Here is a 23,392-nt window from a genome sequence, read left to right as displayed (position 1 = left end):
AAGACAAAAAAAAAAAAAAAGAATGGATAAGCAATGAGATTCTGCTGTATGGCCCAGGGAACTATATCTGATCACTTGTGATGGAACATGATGGATGATAATGTAAGAAAAAGAATGTATATGTATGTATAACTGGGTCACTGTGCTGTACAGCAGAAACTGAAAGAACACTATAAATCAACTATAATAAATATTTTTAATAAAAAATAAAAATAAATATATATAAAAAAATAAGTGACAATACCAAAGCTGCCAAGAATGTGGAACTATGGGAACTCTCATATACACTGCTAATAGAACTATAAATTTATAAAACCACTTATGAAAAGACTTTCCCATATCTCATAAAACTGAATATATGCATATCCTATGACTCAGCAATTCTGCTCCTAAGCAGAATTACACCCAATTAAGTGTACACATATGTTCACCAATAGAAATAGGCAAGAATGTTCGTAACAGCATTATTTGAAACACTCAAACAATAAAATAGATATGCTCATGAACAGCTGAGCAGCTAGATAAAATATGAAGTCTTCACACAGCAGGCAACTACACAAAAGTGAAAAAAAACTACAACTTCACATAATGTGAGCAAAAAAAGTGGACATAAGAGACTGTATACGATAGGATATATATATATAAAAGTTCTAGAAGCAAGTAAAATTAACTACAATGTTTTCAGACTGACACTAGGGTAGTAAAATCATAAGGAAAAGTTGTTTGTGGTTACCATACAAGTCAACATTAGTTACCTTTGGCAAGGAATGGGGATAAGAGGAATTTTCTGTGATGCTGTCAATGTTTATTTTTCATTTCAGCAATTTTACTGAAAGGTAGATTTCTTAGTACTAAAACATGCAGATCAACCTTTGAGAAAGACTAAAGTTATCCATAAAACTTTTTTACAAAAATATAAGACACACTGTTGGGATTGAAGATTAAGATGGTGGAATAGAAGGACTGGAGATCAACTTCTCTCCTAAAAACAACAAAATTTACAACCAAATGCTGTGCAATCGTCAACCAAATGGACCAGAAACTTTCTATAAGATATCCTATTCCAGAAGACAAAGAGGAGGCCACATCAAGAGGTAGGAGGGGCAATTACAAGATATAAGCAACCCCATACCTCCCAGGTGGGAAGCCCCACAGACTGGTAACTAACTGGTTCACAGAGATTCACCTACAGGAGTGAGAGCTCTGAGCCCCACATCAAACACCCACGCATGGGGACCTGGCACTGGGAGAAAGAGCCACCAGAGCATCTGGTATTGAAGGCCAGTGGGGCTTGTGCGCAGGAGTTCCACAGGACTAGGGGAAATGGAGACCCCATTCTTAAAAGGCGCACACAGACTTTCACGTGCACTGGGTCCCAGGGGAAAGCAAAGGCTCTATAGGAATCTGTGTCGGACCTGGGTGCATTTCTTGGAGGACATCCTGGGAAAGCAGGGGTGAATGCGGCTTGTTGTAAAGGAAGGTCATTGGAAGCAAAGCTCTGGGGAATATCCAGCAGCCTGCATTTCTCTGGAGGTGGCCATTTTAGGAAAATATGGCCCCAACCATAAGCACTGAGAAGCCCCAGGGCAAACAACAATCCAGGTGGAATCACAGCTCCACCCATCAGTAAACAGGCTGCCTAAAGACCCCCCCACTGCTGCCACTAATATCACCCAGAGAAAAAGGCCCACCCACCAGAGGGATTAGAATCACCTCCACCTACCAGTGGGCAGTCATCAGCCCCTCCCATCAGGAAGCCTACATCAAGCCACTATACCAACATCTGCCACAAAGGGGGCACACACCAGAAGTAAGAGAGGCCACAACTCTATTATGTAAAAAGGTCACCACACCAAAAACCTATAAACATGAAAAGACAGAGAACTATAACTCAAATAAGGGAGAAAGAAAAAAACCCAGAAAAACATCTAAGTGATCAGGAGATTCTCAGCCTCCAGGAGAAAGACCTTAGAGCGTTGATGCTGAAGATGATACAAGACAATGGAAATAAACTGGAGGCAAAGATGGATAACTTACAGCAGAATACAGGAGGCAAAAGAACGAATAAACGAGGTGGAGGACAGATTGGTGGAAACTACAGATGCATAACAGAAAAAAAAAAAAAGACTGAAAACTAATGAAGAGAGTCTCAAAGAACTCTGGGACAACGTTAAATGCACCAACATCCGTATTATAGGGGTGCCAGAAGGAGAATAGAGGAAAGGACAGAAAAAATATTCCAAGAGATAATAGCCAAGAACTTCCCTAACAGAAGCACGAGTGCCATATAAAATAAACCCAAGACACATATTAATCAAACTGACCAAAATTAAAGACAGAAAATATTGAAAGCAGCTAGGGAAAAGAAAAAAATCACATACAAGGGAACCCTGATAAGGCTACTGGCAGATTTTTCAGCAGAAACTCTGCAGGCCAGAATGGAGCGGCATGAAAAAACCTCAAACAAGATTACTTTACCCAGCAAGGCTCTCACTCAGATTTGAAGGAGAAATCAAAAGCTTCACAGATAAGCTAAAGCTGAGAGAATTCATTGATACTAAACCAGCTTTACGACAAATACTAAAGGAACTTCTCCAGACAGAAAACAAAAGGCCGCAACAGGATACAAAAATACCTGTTTTGGTGACAAGGCTCACCAGTAAAGGTATATATACAGTAAAGATATGAAATCATCCACGCACAATTATGCCACCAAAACTGGAAATCATGAGAAGAGGTGGATACAAATGCAGGACACTGGAGATGCACTTGCAATTAAGAGAACAACAACTTAAAATAATCTCATATATATATATAGACGCATATCAAAAGTTCAGAATAACTGCAAACCAAAAATCTACAATTGACACACAAACAAATAAGAAAAATCAACTCAAATACAACATTAAAGATAGTCCTCAAACCAGAAGAGGAGAGAAAAAGTAAAGGGAAGAAAAAAGAGCAAAAAAAACAAATCCAAAGCAATTAATAAAATGGCAATAAGAACATACATATCAATAATTACGTTAAATGATAATGCAGTAAACGTCCCAACCAAAAGACATAGACTGGCTGAATGGATACAAAAACAAGACCCATATATACGCTGTCTTCAAGGGACCCATTTCACTTCTAGGGACACATACAAATTGAAAGTGAGAGAATGGAAGAAAATATTTCACGCAAAAGGGGATCAAAAGAAAGCTGGAGTAGCAATACCCATATCAGACAACATAGACTTTAAAATGAAGAATATTTTAAGGGATAAGGAAGGTCACAACATAATGATCAAAGGATCAACCCAAGAAGAAGATATAACAATTTTAAATATCTACACACCCAACACAGGTTCACCATAATATATAAGGCAACTGCTAACAACCTTAAAAGGACAAATCAACAATAACACAATCATACTGGCGGAATGTAACACCCCACTTACAGCAATGGACAGATCATCCAGGCAGATCATCAATAACGAAACACAGGCCCAGAATTAAGCATTAGACCAGACGGACTTAATAGATATTTATAGGACGTTCCATCCAAAAGCAAAAGAATACACATTCTTCTCAAGTGCACAGGGAACATTCTCTAAGATTGATCACATCCTGGGCTACAAATCAAACCTCGGTAACTTTAAGAAAATTGAAATCATATCAAGTATCTTTTCGGACCACAACGCTATACAAAGGGAAATCAACAACAAGAAAAAAAACTAAACAACCAATGGATCACTGAAGAAATCAAAGAGGAAATTAAAAAATACCTAGAAGCAAATGACAACAAAGATATGACACTCCAAACCTATGGGATGCAGCAAAGCCATTCTGAGAGGAAAGTTTATAGCAATACAGGCCTACCTCAGGAAACAAGAAAAAGCTCAAACAAACAAGCTAACTTTACATCTAAAATGGCTCCAGAGAGAAGAACAGACAAGACCTAAAGTTGGTACAAGGAAAGAAATCATAAAGATCAGAGCAGAAATCAATGAAATAGAAATAAAGAAAACCATAGAAAAGATCAATGAAACGAAAAGCTGGTTCTTTGGGAAGATGAACAAAACTGATAAACCCTTAGCCAGACTTATCAAGAAAAAAACAGAGAGGACTCTAATCCATAATATTAGAAATGAAAAAGGAGAAGTAAAAATGGACATCACAGAAATACAAAGAATCATAAGAGACTACTATATGCAACCATATGCCTATAAAATGGAAAACCTAGAAGAAATGGACAAATTCTTAGAAAAGTACAATCTTCCAAGACTAAACCAAGAAGAAATAGAAAAGATGAAGAGACCAATCACAAGAACTGAAATGGAAACTGTGATTTAAAAACTTCCAACAAACAAAAGTCCAAGACCAGATGGCTTCACAGGCAAATTCTACCAAACATTTAGAGAAGAGCTAATATGTATCCTTCTGAAACTCTTCCACAAAATTGCAAAGGAAGGGATACTCCCAAACTCATTCTATGAGGCCACCATCACCCTGATACCAAAACCAGACAAAGATACCACAAAAAAAGAAAACTACACTGATGACCATAGATGCAAAAATCCTCAACAAAATACTAGCAAATTGCATCCAACAATACATTAAAAGGATTGTACATCATGATCAAGTGGGATTTATCCCAGGGATGTAAGGGTTCTTCAATATCTGCAAATAAATCACTGTGATATACCACATCAACAAACTGAAGAATAAAGACCACATGATCCTCTCAAGATGCAGAAAAAGGCTTTGACAAAATCCAACACCCATTTCTGATCAAAACCCTTCAGAAAGTGGGCATACAGGGAAACCACCTCAACATGATAAAGGCCATATATGACAAACCCGCAATGAACATCATTCTCAATGGTGAAAAGCCCAAAGAATTCCCACTGAGATCAGGAACAAGACAAGGATGTCCACTCTCGCCACTACTATTCAACATAGTTCTGGAAGTCCTAAGCACAGCAATCAGAGAAGTAGAAGAAAGAAAAAGAATCCAAATTGGAAAGGAAGAAGTAAAACGATCACTATTTGCAGATCACACTATACCTAGAGAATCCTAAAGACTCTACCAGAAAACTGTTAGAGCTCATCCATGAATTTGGCAAAGTTGCACGATACAAAAGTGATACACAGAAATTGACGGCATTTCTATACACTAACAATGAAAGAGAAATCAGGGAAGCAATCCCGTTTACCATCGCATCCAAAAGAATAAAATACCTAGGAATAAACCTACCTAAAGAGACAAAAGACCTGTACTCTGAAAACTTTAAGACACTGATGAAGGAAATCAAAGATGACACAAATAGATGGAAAGACATACCATGCTCTTGGATTGGAAGAGTTAATATTATCAAAATGACTATACTACCTAAGGCAATCTACAGATTCAATGCAATCCCTATCAAATTACCAAGGTAACATTTTTCACAGAACTCGAACAAAATATTTTAAAGTTTGTTTGGAAGCACAAAAGAACCAGAATAGCCAAAGATATCCTGAAAAAGAAAAATGGAGCTGCAGGAATCAGGCTCCCGGACTTCAGACTGTACTACAAAGCAACAATCGTCAAAACCGTATGGTACTGGCACAAAGACAGAAATAGAGATCAGTGGAACAGGATAGAAAGCCCAGAATTCAACCCATGCACCTACAGCCAACTAATCTATGACAAAGGAGGCAAGAATACACAAGGGAGAAAAGACAGCCTCTTCAGTAAGTGGTACTGGGAAAACTGGACAGCCACATGGAAAGAATGAAATTAGAACACTCCCTAATACCAAACACAAAAATAAGCCCAAAATGGATTAAAGACCTAGATATAAGACCAGATACTATACAACTCTTGGAGGAAAACACAGGCCAAACACTCTCTGACGTATATGACAGCAACATCCTCTCAGATCCACCTTTTAGAGTCATGACAGTAAAAACAAAAATAAACAAATGGGACCTAATCAAACTTAAAAGTTTCTGCACAGCAAAGGAAACCCTAAACAAAACGAAAAGACAGGAGTTCCCGTCGTGGTGCAGCGGTTAACGAATCCGACTAGGAACCATGAGGTTGCAGGTTCGATCCCTGCCCCTGCTCAGTGGGTTAACGATCCGGCATTGCCGTGAGCTGTGGTGTAGGCTGCAGACATGGCTCGGATCCTGCGTTGCTGTGGCTCTGGCGCAGGCCAGCGGCTACAGCTCCGATTAGACCCCTAGCCTGGGAATCTCCATATGCCGCAGGAGTGGCCCAAAGAAATAGCAAAAAGACAAAAAAAAAAAAAAAAAAAAAACCACGAAAAGACAGCCCACAGGATGGGAGAACATCTTTGCAAGTGAATCAACTGACAAAGGATTCATCTCCAAAATTAATGAACATCTCCTACTGCTCAATACAAAAAAACAAATAACCCCATCAAAAAATGGGCAGAAGATCTAAACAGACAGTTCTCCAAAAAAGACATATGGATGGCTAAAAAACACATGAAAAGATGTTCAACATCACTCATCATTAGAGAAATGCAAATCAAAACCACTGTGAGGTACCACCTTACACCAGCCAGAATGGCCATCATCAAAAAGTCTACAAACAGTAAGTGCTGGAGAGGGTGTGGAGAGAAAGGAACCCTGTTACACTGTTGGTGGGAATGTAAATTGGTGCAACCACTGTGGAAAACAGTATGAAGATGCCTCAGAAAACTAAACATAGAAGTAACATTTGACCCAGCAATCCCACTCCTGGGTATCTATCCAAAGAAAACCATGAGTCACAAAGACACATGTACTCCGATGTTCATTGCAGCACTATTTGCAATAGCCAAGACATGGAAACAACCTAAATGTATTCCAATAGTAACACTCTATTGTGTATGTGTACCACATCTAGTAATACTCTAGAAACAGAGGAGTGGATCAAGAAGACGTATGTACACATACACAATAGAGTATTACTCAGCCATTAAAAGGAATGAAATACCAGCATTTTTAGCAACATGGATGGACCTAGAAATTATCATGCTAAGTTAAGTCAGTCAAACAATGAGACGTCAACATCAAATGCTTTCACTGACACGTGGAATCTGAATAAAGGACAGACTAACTTCTTTGCAGAACAGATGCTGACTCACAGATTTGAAAGACTTAAGGTCTCCAGAGGAGACAGTTTGGGGGGTGGGGAGATGTGCTTGGGTTGTGGGATGGAAATCCTGTGAAATTGGATTGTTATGATCATTATACAACTACAGATATGATAAATTCATTGAGTAATAAAAAAATAATAATATAAGATACTCTGTGGTTCTATGGTTTATTTTCCCATATCTACTCATGACTTGATGTCAAAATTAGATACAGGAGTTCCCGTTGTGGCGCAGTGGTTAACGAATCCGACTAGGAACCATGAGGTTGCGGGTTCGGTCCCTGCCCTTGCTCAGTGGGTTAACGATCCGGCGTTGCCGTGAGCTGTGGTGTAGGTTGCAGACGCGGCTCGGATCCCGCGTTGCTGTGGCTCTGGCATAGGCCGGTGGCTACAGCTCCGATTGGACCCCTAGCCTGGGAACCTCCATATGCCGTGGGAGCGGCCCAAAGAAATAGCAAAAAGACAAAAAAAAAAAAAATTAGATACAGCATTCCTTGACAGACTCAGGTTACACACAAAGTAGCCCCAACACTGCTGATCTCCTTAGACACAATGACATACTAGGAAATCTACAGGCTACCTCAGTAACCTCATAATTACAGAGACGCCTCCTTACTCATATTACTTTCCTTTAGGACAGTAGGGGCATTATACTTTTGTATATTCTATTCCTTTTAAACAAAATTCTAAAACAGAAGCAATGATTTTATAAAAACAGTCCTTAGTAGAAACTTCTAGGGTGTTAAATTAGCAAGTTTTCAGAATTACATTACTTTACTTTGAGTTAATAATGCAGTAAACACTAATTTTATCAGGAGGCAGAACCAAGATGGTGGAGCAGTAAGATGTACTCACCTTCTCACACAAATATATCAAAAAAACCAACTCCACGTACAATGATTTGCACAGAACACCTACTGAATGCTAGCAGAAGACCCTAAGCCTCCAAAAAGAGCAAGAAACCCTCCACATAACTGGGTAGAATCAAAGGAAAAAATAGAGGGAGAGAAGGGAAAGAAAGGAATCAGGATGGGAGCATCACTCCCAAGAGGGAGCTGAGAAAGAGGAAAGGAATGGGAAGCCATCTAACTGAAGGGGAGTTCAGCCAAGATGGAGGGACCTCAAAGCTTCAGATAACAGCATAGAAGCTGGACTAGGGCAAAGCAGAGAGAGAGCTGCAAAGACCATCGGTACCACTGCCCCCAGACACCCTAGGCTGAGAGGCTTGGGCAGAGACAGGGCACTGAAGCTCAGGCTCCAGAGGTCAGATCCAGGGAGAGGTCTAGGGATGGCATTGTGGAGACAGCCTGGGGGAGCTAGGGAGTGGTGATCCAAGTGCTGGGGAGCAGAGCACCACAGCTAAAGGAACATGGGAGGAGGTCTGGACCTGCAGGAGAAGCAAGGTGCCATTGTTGGGTGGGGCATGAGGAGGAAGGGCAGACCGCCATAGGAATTTCTTTCTCTGTGCACATGCAGACTCTCAGATGGTGGGGCTACCAGTGGTGAGGAGCCTCTTGCACCAGCAATGGCACCACTAGCACTGGCTATGGGTGGCAGCACCTCCTGCATAGGCTAAGCAGGAATGGGTTGCTTCATGCATGGTCTACAGGTGGTAGGAGCAAACCACTGAAGTTATCTCTGACTCCAGAGGTGGGCATGGCCTGCCACCACTCTGTGAACAGACACCATTTGGGGTCCCAGTCACCTTAGAACACTGCACAGAGGAGGGCACTGTCACTAAGAAATACCTGTTGTTGCTCTCACTCCCCTGGGAATGCACACAACCTGCCACTGCCAATGCCAAATGCTCCAGGCACTGCCTAAACCTCCCTGAGGCTCATTACCACTTCCCAGGGCCCTGCAACTAGGTGTAGCCTGTGCCACCTTCCCATGGGTCCTTGCTACTGTCAAGAGTCCAGCAACAAGGCACTAATTAATGGCCCCGCCCACCGCCTCCATCTCCCTAGAAGCACAAGCAGCACCCTATCAAGGGGATAACAGCCTGCTCACACTGAGGAAAGAGACAACAAGCATCCAAACTCCTATGCCAAAAATAAATAGTAAGTCCCCATGAAATACACACAGGCATCAAACCATTCCCAGTTAAAAGAACAGAGAATTCCTCTGAAGGAGCAAACAATGAAATAGACCTCTGCAGTCTAACAGACATCAAGTTCAAAATGGAGACAGTGAAAATACTGAAGGAATTAAGGGAGAATATGAAGGAATTAAGAGTAGATATAAAGAGTAATGCAGATCACTATAGAAAGGAACTAGAAACTATAAGGAGGAGCAAAGAAAAAAATTATAAGATTCATTTGCAGAGATGCAAGCTGAGTTAAAGGCACTGAAGAGCAGAATGAATAATGAAGGGGAATGTATTAGTGACTTGAAGGAGAGAATAATGGAAATCACCCAATCAGGACAGCAGACAGAAAACCAAATGAAAACACATGAAAGCAATATAAGAGATCTATGGGATAATATAAAGTGGGCCAATCTACACATAGTAGGGATTCCTGAAGGAGAAGATGAAGAAAAGGGGATTGAAAATATATTTGAAGAAATTATGGCTGAAAACTTCCAAATCTAAAGGAAACTGATATCAAGATACAGGAAGCACAGAGGGCCCCAAACAAGTTGAACCCAAACAGGCCCACACAAAACATACTATAATAAAAAATAACAAAAGTTAAAGATAAAGAGAGGATTCTAAATACAAGGGAAAAACAAAGGCTTAATAAGGGAACCCCCATAAAACTATCAGCTGATTTTTCTACAGAAACACTACAGGCCAAAAGAGAGTGGCAAGATATACTCAAAATTCTAAAAGGGAAAAATCTGCAACCTAGAATACTCTACCCAGCAAGAATATCATTTAAAATAGAAGGAGAAAGAAGAATTTCTCCAATAAACAAAAACTGAAAGAGTACAGCAATACTAAACCCATTCTAAAAGAAATATTGAAAGGGCTCCTCTAAATAAAAAAGAAGTAAGAAGAAATAGGATGGAGGAAATCACAATTGGAAAGTAATCACTTAAATAAACCAGTATATAGAACTAAAAGGATTAAAAAAAAAAACACCTATTGTAAAGTGATGATAAACACAAGGAATAGCAAGAGGATAAACATGAAGTTGTCAAAAAAAGGACATCAAATCATAAAATGTGGAGAAGTAAGAAAATCTATACTTTTTTTTTTCTAGAATGTGTTTGAGCTTGTATGACTATTAGGCTAAAGCAAGCAGATATAGGAAGGGGTTAACATACTTGAAAAGCAGAACAACCACAAATCAAAACCAAACAATACATTCACAAAAACTAAAAAGAAGTGGACCCAATCATAAAATAAAAGGAAATCATCCAACCAAAAAAAAAGAAAGGAACAAAGGAAAAACATAGAATCAACTGGAAAACAAGGTTTAAAATGTCAATAAATACATATTTATCAATAATTACCTTAGGAGTTCCCATCGTGGCTCAGTTGTTAACGAATCCAGCTAGGAACCATGAGGTTGCAGATTCAATCCCTGGCCTTGCTTAGTGGGTTGGGGATCTGGCGTTGCTGTGAACTATGGTGCAGGCTGCAGATGCAGCGTTGCTCTGGCTCTAGCGTAGGCCAGCAGCTACAGCTCCGATTGGACCCCTAGCCTGGGAACCTCCATATGCCACGGGTGCAGCCCTAGAAAAGACAAAAATAATAATAATAATTACCTTAAATGTCAATGCACTGAATGTTCCAATCAAAAGACATAGAGTGGCAGATTGGATAAAAAAAAAAAGTAAGTAATGGTGCCTAGAGGAGACTCACTTTAAGGCAAAGGACACAAAAACTGAAAGTGAGGGAATGGAAAAAGATACTTCATACAAATGGAAAAGACAGGAAAGGAGAATTTGCAATACTCCTATCAGTCAAAGTAGACTTTAAAATGGAGGCCATAAAGAAAGACAAAGAAGGACACCATTTAATGATAAAAGGATCCTTTCAAGAAGAGGATGTAACACTTGTCAATATATATGCCCCTAATAGAGGAGCACCCAAATACAAGTGACAAATACTAACAGATATAAAAGGAGAAAATGAGGGGAATACAATAACAGGAGACTTCAACACCCTACTCACATCAATGGACAGGTCCTCTAGACAGATAATAAAGCAACAGAGATCATAAATGACAAAATAGAAAAGCTAGACTTAATTAATACTTTCAGGACATTACATCCAAAAAAAATCAGAATATACATTCTTTTCAAGTGCACATGGAACATTCTCAAGGATTGACCCACATACTATGGCACAAAACTAACCTCCCCAAATTTAAGAGTATAGAAATTGTTTCAAGTATATTCTCTGCCCACAATGGCATAAAACTAGAACCACAGGAAAAGAAATGAGAAAAAACTGACTACAAGGAGAATAAACAACATGCTACTAAAAAAAAAAAAAAACAATTTCCAATGAGGAAATCAGAAGGGAAATTTAAAAAAAATACCACAAGACAAATGATAATGAAAACACAACCATTCAAAATCTACAGGATGTGGCAAAAGCAGTGCTTACAAAGGAAAGTTCATAGCAATACAGGGCTTCCTCAGAAAAGAAGAAAAATCTTAAATCAACAACTTAACCTGCCACCTAAAAGAATTAGAAAAAGAAGAACAAAAAAGACCTAAAATCGGCAGAAGGAAGGAAATCATAAAGATCAGAAAGGAAATCAATAAAATAGATTCAAAAAAAAATAGAAAAAAAATCAATAAACCAAGAGCTGCTTGTTTGAAAGGATAAACAAAACTGACAAACCCCTGGCTAGACTCATCCAGAGAAGAAAGAAAGAACTCAAACAAAGTAAGAAATGAAAAAGGGATGAAATCTCAATGGACACTGCAGAAATACAAAAAAAGAGAAAAGCATGAACAATTATATACCAACAAATTTGACAACCTAGAAGAAATATGTCAACTTTCTAGAGACATACAGCCTGCCAAAACTGAATCAAGAAGAAACATCAATTGAACAGATCAATCACTAGAAAGGAAATTGAATATGTAATAAAAACACTCCCTATAAACATAAGTACAGGACCTGATGGCTTCATAGGCAAATTCTACCAAACATACAAAGAAGAAATTATACCTTTCAAAGACATTCTTTGAAGTCACCATCACCCTAATACCAAAGCCAAAGATATTACCAAAAAAAGAAAATTATAGGCCAATATCTTTGATGAGTATAGACACAAAAATTCTCAACAAAATTTTAGCCAATCAAACCTAACAACATATAAAAAAGATCATACACCATGACCAAGTGGGATTCATCCTGAATTCACAAGGATGGTTCAATATACCCAAATCAATCAACATCATGCACCACATTAACAAAAGTAAAGTCAAAACCGCATGATCATCTCAATAGAGGCAGAAAAAGCACTTAGCAACATCCAACATCCGTTAATGATAAAAAAGGAAACTCTTACTGAAGTAGGTACAGAGGGAGCATAACTTAATAAAAGCCATTTACAACAAACCCACAGTAAATATAATACTCAATGGAGAAAAGCTAAAAGCCTTCCCACTAAAATCTAGAACAAGACAAGGATGCCCACTCTCACCACTTTTATTCAACATGTTATTGGAAGTCCTAGCCAGAGCATTCAAAGAAAAGACACAAAAGGTATCCAAATTGGAAGAGAAGAGGTAAAATTGTCACTCTATGCAGATGACATGTTACTGTATATAGAAAACCCTAAGGACTCCATATAAAAACTACTCAAGCTGATCAACGAATTCAGCAAAGTAGCCAGATACAAGATTAGCATTCAGAAATCAGCTGCGTATACTAACAATTAAATGTAAAAAATGCAATATAAATATAAAAATGCAATACCTTTTAAAATCATATCCAAAAAAAATTAAATACCTAGGAATAAACATGACGAAGGAGGTGAAAAACTGATATGCTGAGAACTGTGAAACATTAATCAAGGAAATTAAAGAGGATTCAAAGAAATGGAAAGATATCCCATGCTCCTGCATTGGCAGAATTAGTATCATTAATATGGCCATATTACCCAAAGCAATCTACAGATTCAATGCAATCCCAATGCAATACCCATGACATTTTTCACAGAACTAGAACAAACCATCTAAAAATTTATAGGGAATTACCAAAACAATTCTGAGGAGAGAATTCCAAGCAGGAGACATAACTCTCCCAGACTTCAGACAATATTACAAAAGGTATAGTAATCAACATAGACACACAGACCAATGGGGACAGAACAGAGAACCCAGAAATAAACCTATGGTCAATTAATCTTCAAAAGGAAGCAAGACTGTATAATGGGAAAAAAACACAGTCTTTTCAACAAATGGTGCTTGGAAAACTGGACAGCTGCATGTAAATCAATGAAACTAGAACACACCCTCACACCATGCACAAAAATAAACTCAAAATGGCCTAAAGACTTAAACATAAGACAAGACAACATCAAACTCCTAGAAGAGAATGTAGGCAAAACTTTTTCTGACATCAACTGTACAAATGTTTTCTTAGATCAGTCTCCCAAAGCAATAGAAATAAAAATAAAAATAAACACATGGGACCCAATCAAACTTACAAGCTTTTGCACAGCAAAGAAAACCATTAAAAAAAAAGTCAGCCTATGGAATGGGATAAAATAGTTTCAAATGATGCAAGCGACAAGGATTTAATCTCCAAAACATACAAACAACTCATACAACTCCATAGCAAATAAACAAACAACCCAAGTGAAAAATGCACAGAAGATCTACATAGACATTTCTCCAAAGAAGACATACAGATGGCCAACAGGAACACGAAAAACTGCTCAGCATCACCAATTATTAGAGAAATGCAAATCACAACTACATTGAAGGGGAGTTCCCGTTGTGGCGCAGTGGTTACCGAATCCGACTAGGAACCATGAGGTTGCGGGTTTGATCCCTGGCCTTGCTCAGTGGGGTTAACGATCCAGCGTTGCCGTGAGCTATGGTGTAGGTCGCAGACGCGGCTCAGGTCCCGCGTGGCTGTGGCTGTGGTGTAGGCCGGTGGCTACAGCTCCAATTCGACCCCTAGCCTGGGAACCTCCATATGCTGCGGGAGCAGCCCTAGAAAAGGCAAAAAGACAAAAAAAAAACCCAAAAACCAAAACTACATTGAGGTACCACCTCACACTGGTGAGAATGGCCATCATTAGTAAGTCTACAAATAACAAAGGTATAGAGAAAAGGGAACCCTCCTGCACTGTTGGTGGGAATGTAAGCTGGTACAACCACTATGGGTAACAGTATGGAGGTACCTCAGAAAACTAAATATAGAACTGCCATATAATCATGCAATCCCACTCCTGGACATATACTCAAAGCTTTCATTCTAAAAGATACATGCACCCCTAGATTCATTGTAGCACTATTCACAATAGCCAAGACATGGAAACACTTAAATGTCCATTGACAGATGAATGAATTAAACAGATGTAGTACATATACACAATGGAAGTCTACTCAGCCATAAAAAAGAACAAAATAATGCCTTATGCAGCAACTCGAATGGAACTAAAGACTCTCATACTAAGTGAAGTAGGTCAGAAGGAGAAAGACAAATACTATATGATATCACTTATATCTGCAATCTAATATACATCACAAATGGACCTATCTACAGAAAAAAACAAACTCATGGACATGGAGAACAGATTTGTTGCCAAGGGGGAGGGGGAGGGAGTGGGATGGACTGAGAGTGTGGGGTTAGTAGATGCAAACTATTGCATCTGGAATGGATAAGCAATGAAATTCTGCTGTATAACCCAGGGAACTATTTCTGAACACTTGTGATGAAACATGATGGAGGATAATGTGAGAAAAAGAATGCATATATATATGTATGCATGTATGTACGTATGTATGACTGGCTCACTTTGCTGTACAGCACAAGGTGACAAAACACTGTAAATCAACTATAATAAATTAAAAAAACTAATTTGATCAATGCACCTAGATTGAGGCAGATTTTGTATAAAATTTTTTTTATCACGGATATAAATATCACCTATTTTCTAGATTAAAGATAACTTAATAACTATATTAAATATTATCTAGAATATATTATATTCTAACATTATATTAATATATTAATATCTAGAATAGTAAAGATAACTTAATGTTGAGTCTTCCAATTCAACTTGTCAGAGCTCCCATTTACTTAGCTCTTTAAATAACCTGAGCAAAGTTAGGCAGTTTTCACAAATAAATCTTCATATATTGTGTTAAACTTATCTCTACATTTTTCATATTATTTTAAGTGGTATTGTTTTTTCTTATTTTCCAATTGTTTGTTGCTAGTACATGGAAATACAATTGATTTGCATATATTCACCTTTGCCTCGTGAACTGCTAAAATTTACATATTAGTGCTAATGGCTGTTTAGTAGTCATTGGAATTTTCTACATAAACAATCATGTCACCTGCACAGAGACAGTTTTACTTTTCTCTTATCTTTATGCCTTGTATTTCTTCTTGCCTTAGTTCAATGGCAAGAAGAAATGTAATGTTGAATAGAAGTGTAATGTTGAATAGAAGGGTATGTATAAAAATTATGTAGCACTAGAGTGATTTCCACAGCAGGTAAAGTGAGCAGCCTTGGCTTGTTCCCATTCTTAGGTTGAAAACAGTCTTTCACTATTAAACTTGATGTCAGCTGTAGGTTTTTCATAGGTGCCACTATCAGTGTGAAGCTGTCCCCTTCTCTTCCTGGTTGCCAAGAGTTTTTATAGTGAATGGGCATTAAATTTTGTCAAAGGCTTTTACTGCATCTATTAAGATGATAATATAATTTTCTCCTTTATGCACTGATTCATTATCAAATGTTAAACCAAGCTTGAATTCCTCTTTGTAATTGCTAGATTAAATTTGTAAAAATTTTGTTAAGGAATGTCATCATGGATACCATCTGCTGTTTTCTGGTGACTCTGGTTTTAATATCAGGGAAATTTCAGTCGCTATAAAATACACAGGATGGTGTTCCCTACTCTGTTTATGAAAGACTGTTCCCTTCTCTCTTTTCAAAAGACTAGTTATATAGGACTAGTATTATTTCTTGAAAGCTTTGGTGGAATTCACCAAAGAAGCCACCTGAACCCAGGGTTTTGTTTTGCTAATGACAAAAAAGGGTTTTGTTTTATTAATGACAAAAAAGTTTAAAAAGAAATGCAAACAATGCTAAAAGAACTGTATGTATGTATACATACCTGGATGCAAATAATTCTTATTCACTGAGATGGTTTGAAAAATTTGTAAGAGCTCAAGAGAAAGTTTAAAACATCCACATTGCCATGACCTTGGGTTTCAATAAACTTTCTCTTTTAGTGAGCAGAATTATTTGTAACTTTGAAACAAAACCAATAAATATCGGTCAGAGTTGTCAATAAATGGAACAGGATCTCCTCACACTCTGTTCTGAGCCTGTAGTGATAGTGTAGAGGGGATTTTGCACTTGGCTATAAATTTGGAACAAAGTATGTTTCACTTTGAAGATCCTATTAGTGGATTTCACTGGTCTTTCACTTCTCACTCAATTAGAACAAAGTAGAAGGGCAAGGAATACCATTTTGAACTTCATAACCAGAAAGAGAGATGTAATGGTTCAGGTTTGTCAGAAGTAGAGCTGTTACTGTCCGATAGAGAAAACAAAGGAGTTATAAATAAGGGCAGGGAAAATTAACATTGGGCCTGGAAAAATGGAGAATATCTTCCAGCAGCTAGAGGACATTTAGGAAACACTAATATAATACATTTCTAGTGAGGACACAGCAACTGACTTTAAGCTCCAGTATATCTGATGGAAGACAGATACAAAGAGAAATGTCATAACATATACTTAGAAAACTACATGAAAAGGCAGTCTTTATAATTTTGTATTGGTTGAATAGCCCAACTTCTCAAAATTTCTTGTCTCCTATTTTATTGTACCACAAGAATATTCTACCAACAGCAATATAATGCAAAAAGGAAACAAAATAAAGACATCAAGTGGGGGAAACAGCTTTTTTGTTTTTTGTATTTTAGGGCTGCACCTGCAGCATATGTAAGTTCCCAGGCTAGGGGTCAAATCCGAGCTGCAGCTGCCAGCCTACACCACAGCAACGTGAGATCCAACCATGTCTGCAATTTATACCTCAGCTCACAGCAATGCCGGATCCTTAACCCACTGAGGGAGGCCAGGGATCAAACCCACATCCTCATGGATATTAGTCAGGTTCGTAACCTACTGAGCCACAGTAAGAACTCCCTGGGTGGAACAGTTTTTGTAATGACTTTCCTTAAATCTTTTTCCTGGCTCCAGATAAAAGAATGTGTATAATATAACACTTGAGCTATTCCTACAGCAAGGAAAGACACGGAACTGGAAATGGTGTTAACTCCTGTCTCTGATTAATTTTATAGAGAATGTAACTGGTCATGGTCTGTTAATCCAAATCTTTAAAAAATCAATTGGAGGGGAGTTCCCATCGTGGCTCAGTGGTTAACGAATCCGACTAGGAACCATGAAGTTGCGGGTTCGATCCCTGGCCTTGCTCAGTGGGTTAAGGATCTGGCGTTGCCGTGAGCTGTGGTGTAGGTCGCAGACACAGCTTGGATCCTGCATTGCTGTGGCTCTGGTGTAGGCCGGCGGCCACAGCTCTGATTGGACCCCTAGCCTGGGAACCTCCACATGCTGCGGGAGCAGCCCAAGAAATGGCAGAAAGACCAAAAAAAAAAAAAAAAAAAATCGATTGGAAAGACAATGTCATAGGTGTTCTCTTCGTTGGCACCAACAGTGTTTGGTCGAGGAGTAGGGAGTAATCACATGAGGACGAGGGTAAGAATTAAGATTCCAAAGAATGAATAGCATGTATGATATTGAACATACAAACATGGTATTAATTGGCTCAATTCTTCAGAGATGCTACATCAGAATTTAAACATTTAAATTAACAATATTCACCCTATCATTTCTCAACTAGAGACCTTAAGAGGAGCTAGATAAAACAGGGAAGATAGTTTATTAGCTTAATCTTGCTTCTACTACATATTACTTATTTTCTGAAGTTAGTTACAAGGAAGCCTCCTGTTAGAACTTGTGCATCTGTCTTTGATCGTACTAATGAAATACTAACATTCAGAGATGGTAATGATTCAAAACAGATTCAAAGACCTCTGCATAACAGCTACAGAGGAAAAGAGCCCATGTGTCAGAGTTCAACAGACTTAGATGGGAACCATTTCCTGCTAATTACAATGCCCAGTCTCCTCCTATCTAAAATAGACATTAATAATAAAACCTCTCAGGGTGTTATAAGGTATTATAAGATCAAACGACATGTGGAAAATCCCTAGCAAAGTAAGCAAGAATTGCTGTTGTTATTTAAAAGGTCATTAGAGGGCTTCATTTTACCAGTGAGGCAACACAATTCATAACAGAGTTATGAAACAAAATCAATTTTCATCCCCTCGCTCAGTACACTTTAGCTGGATTTTAATCTCAAATTAGTATGAAATGCCAGTGTGGCCTTAATTAAACTCATGATCCAACAAGGTTCTCAGCAGGATGTGCCTTCACTGTGTTTTGCTTGGTCTTACCTTGTGAAAACTTTCCTCATGCTTAAAGACACTGCTTCCTACTCATAGCTAAGGAAACATGGGATGGCCTGCTGTCTTGTTTAATTTAATCAATAGTCATTTACTGCTGCATACAGAAGAGATCAACCAGCTTCTGTCAATACTCTGTGCTATGTCTGATGGATGGTTGACCTCAACTTTGCATTTGTATCTGTAAGCATCCATGATCTTTATATCTTGATATAAGCTCCTACACAAAGTTTTGTACAAATCCTTAAAAGTGAAAGAATATTTCAATAACACTTAATTCTTTAGCTAAAGGAGATAATTGCTCAGCAAATTCAACTAAATGAAAATTATTTTGATCTAAAAAGGAAAGCACATTATTGTAACCTAAAAACCAAAAGGAGTTATCTAGAGCTTTAAATGAGAAAGTGCTGGGTCAGAAGAGTATACAAACTCCTTTACCTTCATCAACATCAGCATTCAAAATATCAGATTATATTCTCTAATATGATTGTAACCTTAACTATACCCATATTTGTCTGCATCTCTACTTGGAGAAAGAAAACTACAATTACTATTTTCTTAAGCAATGTAGAAAGTAGCTTCAATTTTCTCTCCAATTTTACGAATTTGCTACATGAACAAATTTTTTAAATTTTAAAAAGCAAAACTATTACAATTAATTTTCCAGTGAATATATTTTGTGATGCTGATTGACAGATGATTGGATTAAGAAGATGTGATATATATACACAATGGAATACTACTCAGCCATAGAAAAGAACAAAATAATGCCATTTGCAGCAACATGGATAGAACTAGAAATTCTCATACTAAGTGAAGTAAGTCAGAAAGAGAAGACAAATACCATATGATTTCACTTATATCTAGAATCTAATATATGGCACAAATGAACCTTTCCACAGAAAAGAAAATCATAGACATGGAGAACAGACCTGTGGTTGCCGAGGGGGAGGGGGAGGGATGGATTGGGAATTTGGGGTTAATAGATGCAAACTATTGCCTTTGGAATGGATAAGCAATGGGATCCTGCTGTACAGCACTGGGAACTATGTCTGGTCACTTGTAATGGAGCATGATACTGTGAGAAAAAAGAATGAATATATGTATGTATGACTGGTCACCTTGCTGTGCAGTAGAAAATTGACAGAACACTGTAAATCAGCTATAGAGGAAAAAATAAAAATCATTATAAAAAATATTTTGTGTGGCTGAAATTTTTAAATGTCTTCCAGCCACTCTGTAAACTTGGAAGTTACAGCTGACCCTAGAACATCCTGGTTCTGAACTACTCAGGTACACCTATAGGTGGATTTTCTCAATAGTAAATACTGCAGCTGGTTGAACTACAGACATGGTGAGTTCACTGTAAATTATGTGCAGCTTTTCAATTGCTTAGAGGATAGGCCTTCACCTTCACATTGCTCAAGGGTCGACTGTAACCCTGTTCTGGGACTTCCCCTTCCATAATCTGAAATGACCAGAAGAGGGCAAAGCTAAACACTTGGATCCCTGTGCATGAATGAAGAACTTAAAAATGAAGCTAGTTCTATTTTTGACTGAAATTTAGAACCTCAGTTGCTATATTTGCTGAGCGTAGAAACATGCCAAGAAGAAATGGCAACCTAATTTTTCTTCTGCACAAATAAGGATATAAAAATCAACACTGCAAATAGAATAAATCCTATAGAATAAATGTAGTAGAAATGCTTGGAATTAACATAACAAAGAAATGGAACAATCTAGCATTAATAGTACCTTGGTCATTTTATGCATACACATTTATATGGTACAATTAAATAGCTTACAAAACAAACCAGAAATACCTAGCATGTGTGATAATGGTAGAGATAAGTCTGTAAAAATTAATCTATAACAATTAAGTTATAAAAAATAACTTTGGGAGTTCCTGTCATCACGCAGCAGAAATGAACCTAACTAGGAATCATGAGGTCGAAGGTTCAATCCCTGGCCTCACTCAGTGTGTTAAGGATCCGGCATTGCCCTGAGCTGTGGTGTAGGTCAAAGACATGACTCGGATATTGCTGTGGCTGTGGCATAGGCCTGCGGCTACAGCTCCAGTTGAACCCCTAGCCTGGGAACCTCCGTACGCCAAGGGTGTGGCCCTAAAAAGACAAAATAAATAAATAAATAACTTTGTATATGCATTCCATAACTTCTTAATCTAGAATACATACCCTATAGACAAGATTATTAAAAAGAGTTCCCATCATGGCTCAGTGGTAACGAACCCAACTAGTATCATGAGGACATGGATTCTATCTGTGGCTTCACTCAGTGGGTTAATGATCCAGCATTACCATGAGCTGTGGTTTATAGGTTGCAAACACGGCTGCAGCTCCAATTTGACCCCTAGCCTCAGAACTTTCATATGCCACAGGTGTGGCCCTAAAAAGACCAAAAAAAAAAAAAAATATTGAAAAGGTTTAAAATTTTTTCTCTAGGATTGTTGGAAACTCTGATAAACTCATAGTTATTTTATTCTGTCTTGATATTCTTTAACTTCAATGTCCCACAAGCCCTTACACTTCAAAAGTAAAATTCAAAGGAACATCCTCATAAATACGTAAAGAAGCAAAAGGAAGAAAAATCTGGAGCATTAGGCCTAGGGCCACAGTAAATATTGAATAAGATTAAATTTAATATACTTTTTGTCAAAGATAGGGATTTATTCAGTTACATTTCCAGGTCTGAATATCTGCATCTCACATCTCAACTTTTTTCAAATAAGAAGAGTGAAAGAAGTAGAGAAAGTTCCTTCAAGAAATTAAAGGTGGCATTAGCTCTACTGAAGATTCCATCAACCATCTGGAGAGCAACTCCATTTCTCTCAGCTGAGCAGTATCTCAATTACCCAGAGAAAGCGAAACAAAACCTTAACGAGCCATCTGGGGGAATGTCAGTCATTAAGCTTAGTGCTAGCACAGAAGCTCTCATCAACTGAGCTAAAACTCTTGAGAATTCACAGGTAGGTCCTCCTTAGAGTTAAAAAAAGGCAAAAAGCAGCTTTCAAATCTAAGCAGCAACTAATATTCACAGAACACATTTTCTAGAACAAGGCTTTCCTAAACCTGGTTGATCAAAAACCCCTATAGCCAGAGTCCAACTTCAGACCTAGTTAGCTGAACTTTCCAAAAGTGGGGCCCCCTAATCAGAATTTTAGAAAATTCTCTGGGAGGCATAGTAACATGGCAGAGAAGAACAGGAGATGAAGCTGCAGACTCAGCCAGGAGGGCCCTGCAGGCCATGAATAAGAGCTCTGGTGTTACCTCTGGTGAGGATAAAGTATCTCCGGGAAGTGTATCAGGATCACTAGTCTGTGGGGAAGGAGCTGGAGGGACAGGAAAGGGCCATGGGGGCTAAGTGGGAGGCACAAAGCTGACTTGCACCAAAGTGATGACAATGGAAGAGAAACAAGGACAGACAGTTGACCCTTGAACTTCGAGGGTCTGAACTTCATGGGTCTACTTTTACACGGATTTTATTCAACAGTAAACACAAGAATCACAGGATCCACAGAGAAAACCAGGAAGTGTGCAGAGGGCCACCTTTAATTCACAGGATTCTCCCCATGTGGAGGGTCGGGGCCCTCTCACCCCCACGCCCTTCTAGGGTCAACAGCATCTCTGAATCCGTAGGGGTTACACATCACCAGTAGATTGTGATACAGGTTGAAGAAAAGGTACAGGATGTAGAGTCAGCTTTCTCAGATTTGAATTCCACCTCTGCCTCCACAAAACCATGTGACTTAGCAAGTTACACTCTCTAAGGCTTAGTTTTCACATCAGAAAATAGAAGATGATACAACTGTATCTTTAAAATTATTGACTCAGTTTGAAAGGCAGTAAACATTCAATAAAATGGATACAAGAGCATTATAAAATGACATTTCAACATATTAAAGCCTTTATAAAATCTATTCATGGGTTTTGTTGTTAATGTTGCTGCTATAAAAAGATAATTCCTTGAGCTCTACTTTGGGCAAGGCACTGTGAAAATAAGGATTTTTTTTCCTTTTTTTTTTTTGAAAGAGGAAAAAAGCTCCCCTGATGACAAATATGGGGACCCAAGACCACTTTGTTTCTCCCATAACTCCTGCTGAAGTAGTATCTTTTTTTTTTTTCTCCAAAAACAGGGACATACTTAAGTATAGAAACAATTGAGTTTGGTGACCATGATCCTCAAAGCCACAGACCATCTACATTATGTGTATCATGGCACAAAGAACAAGAAATCAGTTCCAATTTTCTGACTCTCCTCCATTCCTACTGCGTGGCCTGGGGGACCTAATAAACCCACGTGAATACACTCAATCTACATTAGCCATGGATTTATCACTCCCTCTCTCATTTCCCTGCTCACATTGAAGAAAGCATCACCCACCTTTGGGTCTTCATCACCTACGTCCAAAGCAAGTCTGAAATCCCTACTTTGTCAAGATATCGTCAGTGTCCTGAAATGGCACAATACTGAGATCAGTACAGTGCCCAATAAATCAGGGGCAGGTTCTTAAATATCAGGTCAATATATCCCAGATGAGAGTAAATTTTTTCCCATAAGATAGCAAATCAGATGTTATACTCCTCAGTA

General features: G+C 38.3%; 1 protein-coding gene across 8 annotated transcripts in view; it reads right to left on the bottom strand.

Moving 5' to 3' along the window:
• Positions 1-23,392, bottom strand: part of FMN2 (formin 2) — a 305,517-nt gene that overhangs the window by 220,815 nt on the left and 61,310 nt on the right. For 2 of the 8 annotated variants that reach the window (XM_084996816.1, XM_084996814.1), the window contains one exon: positions 23,186-23,255. The exons of the other annotated variants lie outside the window; for them this stretch is intronic. The gene's annotated coding sequence lies outside the window, so the exon portion shown is untranslated. The remainder of the gene's footprint in view (positions 1-23,185; positions 23,256-23,392) is intronic. 8 annotated transcript variants of the gene reach the window in all.

The sequence above is a fragment of the Sus scrofa genome, chromosome 14 (genome assembly GCF_054392235.1).
Source record: "Sus scrofa isolate SSC_HxYL_T2T_F1_AM1 chromosome 14, Sscrofa_HxYL_maternal_Yorkshire_Landrace_v2.0, whole genome shotgun sequence".
NCBI lineage: Eukaryota > Metazoa > Chordata > Mammalia > Artiodactyla > Suidae > Sus > Sus scrofa.
The sequence above is the reverse complement of the archived record's forward strand: the minus strand, read 5'-3'. Positions and strand labels throughout refer to the sequence as shown.